This window comes from Myotis yumanensis, unplaced genomic scaffold (genome assembly GCF_028538775.1).
Source record: "Myotis yumanensis isolate MYYU_CA2020_CCGP unplaced genomic scaffold, mMyoYum1.0.hap1 SCAF_24, whole genome shotgun sequence".
In the NCBI taxonomy this organism is placed as follows: domain Eukaryota; kingdom Metazoa; phylum Chordata; class Mammalia; order Chiroptera; family Vespertilionidae; genus Myotis; species Myotis yumanensis.
This window is the reverse complement of record NW_027223775.1, coordinates 10181865-10190438: the sequence shown is the minus strand read 5'-3', so window position 1 is coordinate 10190438 and position 8574 is coordinate 10181865. Positions and strand designations below refer to the sequence as shown.

Sequence of the window (8574 nt, the reverse complement as noted above, 5' to 3'; positions counted from 1 at the left end):
CCTACTGGCGATCGAGCCCGCAACCCTGGCATGTGCCCTTGACCAGGAATCAAACCGTGACCCCCTGGTTGATAGGTCCACACTCAGCCACTGAACCACTCCGGCTGGGCCCGAAGTGCAATATTTTGAATATCAGAAACACACTTTAGAAACACATCCCTCACGCTCCCCAGTCCTCAGCCTTAAAGGTCTCAATTTGCATTTGCAAACACTTTCCTGCAAGAGGAGAATTTAATCAGCAGTCAGTGATCTCTTTAATGCAACCATGCATGCCTTGAAATTGATTTCTGGGACTCCCTCCGGCTCCCTCTCCAGCTGCCACTCTCTGGTGCGATGCTAGATGAATTTTATGGTCGCTGGGCTTTGTTTGGGGCTGTTGAGTGCTAATCACAACTAAACACCAAAATGCATCCAGAGCTTGATGGTAAGCCATATACAGCCCCGATTCGAGCCCTCAGGAGACTTGCTTTGGCATCCCTGGAAATTCCTCACAGGAAAGAGATGATCAGCATAAAACACCCATAACAACCCTAACATTCGTTCTTTTTTTTGGAGAGGGTAGTATCGGTTGACGAACCTCAGAGATCAAACAATGAGAACGCTGGTCATTGAAATGAAAACTATTTCCAGGGAGTCCATATTATGCTTTGATTGGTTGAACGGATGACCACTCGACTGGACACTTAGCATATTAGACTTTTACTATATAGGATTGATTTCATGCAGGAAGGGAGTGAGAAACATCAATGATGAGAGAGAATCATACATCGGGTGCCTCCTGCATGCCCCCTAATGGGAATAGAGCCCACAACCAGAGCATGTGCCCTTGACCTGAATCGAACCTGGGGTCTTCCAGAGTTCACAGTCCAACCCTCTATCCACTGAGCCAAACTAGCTAGGACTCATTGGTAAACTCTTGTCTGTGCCCATAACAGGAATCGAACAGTGACCTCCAGGTTCATAGGTCGTCCCTCAACCACTGAGAAACACCAACTTGGCTCAAAATGCTTTTATTGATTTAAGTGAGAGGGAGAGAGACAGATAGAGACAGAGAGAATGGGGGAGAAGAAGAAGAAGAAGGAGGAGGAGGAGGAGGAGGAGGAGGAGGAGGAGAATTAGAAGATTAAGAAGAGGAAGAAAGAAATCTCTCGCACGTGGGTATGAGAGAGAGACATCAATGTGCCCTCGCACCCAGTGGATGGCAGATAGAACAACAGAGCTTAGTAAAAAGGTGAATAGAACTATAGTCGTCCCACCGGCGGGCCATTAGGACTGGAGTTCAGGTTGACAAGAGCCAGGGACACCATCACGTGTCCTAGGCGTCTTCCATCAGCTCAAGGATCATTTCCTCAACTCCATCCACCCTTATGTGGTGCACGATGCGCCAAAACCGGTGCAAGTTGTCCGAGTACTTGCTTCCAGAGTGGAGCGTCCATAACAAAGGCATGATGCTCGAGGTGAGCAGGCTTTTGGTGGTCGCGCTATGCCCAGTGGGGTTGTCTTCCTGGTGCAACAGTACTTGCTGGACACCTCCTGTTTCCGTGAAGTGATACAGCCACGTGCGCTGGTTCTCATCCTCATACACCCAGGGCCCATGGACCCTCAAGCAGGTGGGGTGCGAGTAGAGGTGCACCTTCAATGAGAGCTCAGCCATGACCCCTCCGTGGTCCAAGGAGCAACAGCCACAGCTTCTCAGAGCCTCTTGCTACTTTGGTCCTGGTATCGAAAGAGAGGGGATCGGGTCTCCAAACACATTTTACCTCGGCTTTTATCTTTATGTTTTTTTTGTTTGTGTTTGTGGTTACCTTGGTTTATTTTGCAAACTTTTAAATATCAACTTTTCTTTCTTTTTAGCTTTAGATCTCTCTTCTAGAACAAACTGTACAAAACATACTTGAAGTAAAATATGTCTCTGTGAAGGTAACATGGTCATCTAGAATTTTTAAAACATTTTTTAAATGACAGTTGACATAGAACATTAGGTTCATTTCAGGGCTACACCCCAATGATTAGAGATGATATAATGGACTAAGGAATCATGAAATTAATCTCATACCCATCTGAAACCACACACTGTTATTGTAATATTACTAGAGGCTCAGTACACAAAATTCATGCACTTGGGGGGTGTCCCTCAGTCAGCCCTGCAGCCTCTCGCAGTCCAAGACCCAATGAGGATGTCCAACTGACGGCTTAGGCCCGTTTTAGTGCTACCGTGGAGGCTCTCACCAACCCCTGTGCTCGGCAGCTGTGAGCCTGGATTTTGGCTGAGCGGTGCTCAACTTGTGGGAGTGAACTGAACACCAGTGGAGAGCTCCTGACATGAGCATCTGCCCCGGTGGTCAGTGTGTGTCATAGCAGCCAGGTGTTCTGCCATTGGTTTGATTTGCATATTAGCATTTTATTATATAGAATTACATTGACTCAATGCTCTCCTTTCCTGTGCCATGACTATTCTTTCCTTTTTTTCATATAGTTTTACTGATTTCAGAGAGGAAGTGAGAGGGAGAGAAAGAGAAAAAAAGATCAATGATGACAGAGAATCATGTATTGATTGCCTCCTGCACACCTTCTACTGGGGATCAAGACTGTAACCCGGGCATGTGCCCTGACGGGGAATCAAACTCTGTTCTCCTGGTTCCTCGGTTGAAGCTAAATAACTAAGCCACACTGGCAAGCCTCTTACCTTTCTTTTCTTTTTTTCTTTTCTTAATTAAAACTTTGTCCTTGGATCAACATTTCTTTTTGTCCTGACCCATCACCTTCTTTCTGATCATCTCAGAGGGACCTCACAAACCATAGAACAACCCACCCCATGCAAATAATATGCAAATAATATGCTTTACTTTTAACAGCTGGCAGAAAAACAAAGCTAATGTCAGCGTCCCGGTAGGCTTCTTAACAGCGGTCTTGCTTCTCCAGTGATGGTGAAAGAGGCAGGACCAAATGATTCAGGGACAGATAGATACCTGGGATAGATGATCGGGAAAACAGGAAGCAAAGTGACAGGTGAAAGAGCATGTAGGATTCCTGAGGTCTCATAACATCACTTAGAGAATGTTCTCTCCCTTCCAAAACCTCAGTCATGCTCTCGGCAAGAGCTGTATAGTTTTGCTGCTAAACTCACTTCAGTCCACAAAGTACAAATTTCTCCCTCAGATCAGACTCCATCCCCAATCCTTCTTCCTCCTCCTCCTCCCATTTATCTTTTTCTTACCTGTTCTTCTTGCTCTGAAGGCAAAGAACCGTTCTTCGCTCCTTTCCTCTGTGACCGGTCTCTGCTTCCCCCTGTCACCTGCAGAAGAAAGAACATGACCATGATACACATATTCCCAGGATCCCATATACCAGGAATGTGTACAGAAAAACAAGGTTCCCCTGACTCACGCCACAGAAACCAGTCCCGTGAGACAGATGGTGGTGAGAAAGGAGAGAGGTTTATCAGGAGCGGGCAACCTGAGAAGATGGAGGAAGCTAGTCCTAAATCCCATCTGCACATCTCAGTGCAGGCAGAGGCTATTATAAGGAGGGAGACGCCAAACAGAGCAAAGAGGTCAGGGGGCGGGGCTTGAGAAGTTTTCTATGTGACGACAGGCACAGTCCAATCTGATAAGGATCTTGAAGGGGTCAGGTGACGGTCCAGTGTGCATCATCCTAGATTTTGTCCTCCTGGTTCTGAGGTTGAAGGTCATCAAATCTCCCAGAACTAGAAAGGTCAGAGTTCATAACTTCTAAAATGAGTTCCTAGGAATTTTATACAAACATGCTGTTTACCTACAAGCTTCCTTATAGGTCCGAGTTCATATCTTGTAAAATTAGTTCCTAGGATTCTTATACAAACATGCTGTTTATCTACATGATTCATTTTTAGTCATAGTCTGCGTTTACAAGAACAATGTGGAAAGAATGGTGAGGTGAGTTGTAATTCCCATGAATTCATGTAATTTTTGTGATATGAATGGTGAGATGCTTCATTGTTCTTCAAGGTGTTTCCTCACTTTGAAAAAGTCAAATACGCTCAAGACAGTTTGGCTCAGTGGATAGAGTATCGGCTTGCGAACTGAAGGGTCCCAGGTTTGATTCCCGGTCAAGGGCACATGCCCAGGTTGTGGGCTTGATCCCCAGTGAGGGACATGCTGGAGGCAGCCTATCCATGATTCTCTCATCATTGATGTTTCTAACTCTCTCCCTCTCCCTTCCTCTATGAAATCAATGAAAATATATTTTTTTAAAAAGGCCGACGCTCTATTCCCTGAGCCAAACCAGTTTGGGCGCTAGGTCGTCTTTAAATGACTACCCATCTGGTATATTAAACCAAAAAAATATATATACTATTTGAAAACAATGTACATTTCATCTGAATGAAACACTTGCTTAATATTTTTTAAATGTTTTTATTGACACATAGAGGAAGGAAACGCAAGAGGGAGAGAAACATCCATGATGAGAGAGAATCACGGATCGGCCACCTCCCACACGCCCCTTACTGGGGATCGAGTCCACAACCCAGGCATGTGCCTTTGACAGGTAATTGAACTGTGACCTCCTGGTTGATAGGTCCACGCTCAGCCACTGAACCACACCAGCTGGGCAGGAAGTGAAATATACTGAATATGAGAAACACACGTTAGAAATACATTGCTTAAGCTCCCCACTACTGAGCCTTAAAGGTGTCAATTTGCATTTCCGTAGACTTTCCTGCAAGAGAAGAATTTAATCAGCAGTCAGCGATCTCTTTAATGCAACCATGGATGCCCTGAAATTGATTTCTGGGGCTCCCTCCACCTCCCTCTTCAGCCGCCTCCCTCTGGTGCGATGCTAGATGCATTTTATGATCGCTGGGCTTTGTTTGGGGCTGTTTACTGCTAAACACAACTAAAAATCCAAATGAATCCATACCTTGATGGTAAGCCATATAGACCCAATTCGACCCTTCAGGAGACTAGCCCTGGCATTCCTCCTAATTCCTCAAAGCAAAGAGATGATCAGCATAAAACACCCATAATCAGCCTAACATTTTTTCTTTTTTTGGAGAGGGTAGTATCGATTGACGAACCTCTGGAGATCAAACAATGAGAACTCTGGTCATTGAAATGAAAACTATTTCCAGTGATGTCTTTGAGCCGTGTCTACCGGGGTTGGGCTAATATTTTCAGGCTTAAGGTCTTTTTTTTGTCTCTCTCTGTTTAATATATTTTTACTAGAGGCCCAGATTTCAGGCTGGATCACCAGTAGGTGCCTTGTGGGAGGCGGCCGATCCCTGATTCTCTTTAATGCAACCATGGATGTCCTGAAATTGATTTCTCGAGCTCCCTCCGGCTCCCCCTCCAGCTTCCTCTCTCTGGTCCAATTAGAGATGAATTTTATGATTGCTGGGCTTTGTTTGGGGCTGTTTAGTGCTAAATACAATTAAAAACCCAAATGCACACAGAGCTAGATGCTAAAGCCATGATTCTCTCTCATCATGATGTTTCTCTCCCTCTCGATTTCCCTTCCTCTCTGAGTCAATAAAATCATTTAAAGAAATACTAGCAATGGCTGCATTCAGATGGCTTGCACATTGTTTTAAAATAGTTTATTATTTTTTTGGTTTAACATACCAGGTAGGTAGTCATTTAAAGACGACCTAGAGCCCGTGCTCGTTTTGCTCAGTGGATAGAGCGTCGGCCTGTGGACTGAAGAGTCCCGGGTTCAATTCCAGTCAAGGGTACAGGCTCGGGTTGTGGGCTCCATCCCCAGTGGGGTCCGTGAAGGAGGCAGCCGGTCAATGATTCTCTCTCATCATCACTGATGTTTCTATCTCTCTCTCCCTTCCTCTCTAAAATCAATAAAAACTAGATATACTTATTTATAAAAGAGCCAGGCCTTGAGATCTGTCATGTGTCGCACTGCGGACATTGTCTCATGACCCCTTTGGGCTCGATTCCTTCGAGGGCATTATAAGGGTGTCATTTGAACTATGTTTTTTTTCTAAAATTTTTTCTTTTTCTTTTGCTTCTCCTAAATGCCAACAGGCAGATGTCTGATATTTCCTTAGGACCCCATTCATCTTTCCTTCCTATTTGGGGAAGAGTTTGCCTCAGTCCAGGTCCTTGAGCTGTGAATTGTTGTTTTTTTTCAGAGAGGAAAGGAGAGGGAGAGAGTTAGAAACATCCATGATGAGAGAATCATGGATCGGCTGCCTCCTGCACGTCCCTCACTGGAGATGAAGCCCAAAACCTGGGCATGTGCCCTTGACTGTGAATCGAACCAGGGACCCTTCCTTTCGCACGCCAACACCCTATCCACTGAGCCAAACCTGGCAGGCCAATTTGACTTTTTCAAATGGTGCAAATGCCTTGAAGAAAATGAAGGATCTCAGCATTCATGTCACAGTGGGAATTACAACTCACCTCACCATTCTTTCAACATTGTTCCTGTAAATGCAGACTCTGACTAATAATGAAGCTTGTAGATAAACTGCATGTTTGTATAAGAATCCTAGGAACTAATTTAGAAGATATGAACTCTGACCTTCCTAGTCTGGGAGATTTGATGACCTTAAACCTTAGAACCAGGAGGACAAAGTCTCAGATGACGCACACTGACGTCACCTGACCTCTTGCAAGATCCTTATCAGATTGGATTGTGCTTGTGGGCACGTAGAGAACTTCTCAAGCCCTGCTCCCTGACCTCTCTGCTCAGTTTGGCCTCTCCCTCCTTATAAAAACCACTGCTTGCACTGAGATGTGCAGATGGAATTTGGAATGAGCTTCCCCCATCTTCTCAGGTTGCCGGCACCTGAACAAACCTCTTTTCTTCCTCACCACCACCTGTCTCACTGGACTGGTTTCTGGGGTGTGAGTCAGGGAAACCTTGTTTTTTCTGGACACGTTCCTGGTACATGGGATCCATGGAACAGGTGCATCATGGCCATGTTCTTTCTTCTGCAGGCGACAGGGGGAAGCAGAGACTAGTCAGAGAGGAAAGGAGCGAAGAACGGTGCTTTGCCTTCAGAGCAAGTAGAACTGGTACAAAAATGATGGATGGGAGGAGGAGGATGAAGGATTGGGTATGGAGTCTAATCTGAGGGAGGTATTTGGACTTTGTGGACTGAAGTGAATTTAACAGCAAAACCATACAGCTCTTGCCAAGAACATGGCTGAGGTTTGGGGAAGGGAGAGATCATTCTATAAGTGATGTCATGAGACCTCAGGAATCCTACGTACTGTTTCACCTGTCCTTTTGCTTCCTGTTTTCCCAACAAGCTATCCTAGGTGTCTTTCTCTCCCTGATTATTTTGGTCTTTTCTCTCTCACCAGCACTTGAGAAGCAAGACCACTGTTAAGAAGCCCACCTGGACGCAGACCTTAGCTTTGTTCCTCTGCCGGCTGTTAAAGGTAAAGCATATTATTTGCATGGGGTGGGTTGTTCTATGGTTTGTGAGTTCCCTCTGAGAAGATCAGAAAGAAGGTGGTGTTGTCAGGACAAAAAGAAAAGTTGAACCAACTAAAAAGTTTTAATTAAGAAAAAAAGAAAAGAAAAGAAAAGTATAGAATAGAAAATAAAAGAAAAGGAAAGAAATGAAAAGAGCCCAGCTGTGATGGCTCCGTTGTTTAGCTTAAACCTAGGAACCAGTAGATGTCGATTCGATTCCCAGTCATGGCACATGCCCGAGTTACAGTCTTGATCCCCAGTAGGGGGCATGCAGGAGGCAACCAATCCATGATTCTCGGTCATCTTTGATCTTTCACTTTCTCTCCCTCTCCCTTCCTCTCTGAAATCAGTAAAACTATATAAAAAAAGAAAGAATAGTCATGGCACAGTAAAGTAGAGCATTGAGTCAATCCTATATAATGAACGGCTAATATGCAAATCAACAAAACGGCAGAACGACTGGATGCTATGACACATTCTGACCACCGGGAGCAGATGCTCATGGCAGGAGCTGTCCATTGGTGGTCAGTGCACTCCCACAGGGAGAGTGCTGCTCAGCCCAACGCCAGGCTCACAGCTGCTGAGGACAGGGCGGTGGTGGGAGTCTCCAAGGCAGCACTAAAGCTGACCTAAGCCATCAGTTGGACATCCTTCAAGGGGTCTCAGACTGTGAGTGGCTGCAGGGTTGTCTGAGGGACCCCCCTGATTGCATAAATTTTGTGCACTAATCTTCTTGTAATCCTATCTAATAATAGAGAAACATGGTAATTAGCCATACCTCCGCTACCCTTCCCATTGGCTAATCAGGGAGATATGCAAATTAATCGCCAGCCAAGATGGCGGCTAATCTGCATATGTCGGCTCCAAGCCATGGACTGAGGCTTTAGTCCTGGGTAAGGGAGGAGCCACCCAGTGATCCTTGAGCCAGCGATGGTTGATGGCAGCGATGACAGGGGAACCGGGGTGGGGTCAGCCAGCGATCCTTGATGTTGGTGGTGGCAGGGAGCTGGGGGTGCCCCAGCCCAGGCCTAAAACCTCGGCCTGAGGCTTTAGGCTTGGGCCGGTGAGGAGCCAGCCTGCGATCGTTGATGGCGACAGCAGCGGGAACCGGGATGCAGCCAGCCAGCAATCCTTGAGCCAGCGATCCTTGATGGCGGC

At 45.9% G+C, this 8574-nt stretch overlaps 1 pseudogene; it reads right to left on the bottom strand.

The window, feature by feature from the left end:
- Positions 1–1315: 1315 nt before the first annotated feature.
- LOC139000494 (protein p13 MTCP-1 pseudogene) lies at positions 1316–1654 on the bottom strand (annotated as a pseudogene).
- Between the last annotated feature and the right edge of the window lie 6920 nt (positions 1655–8574).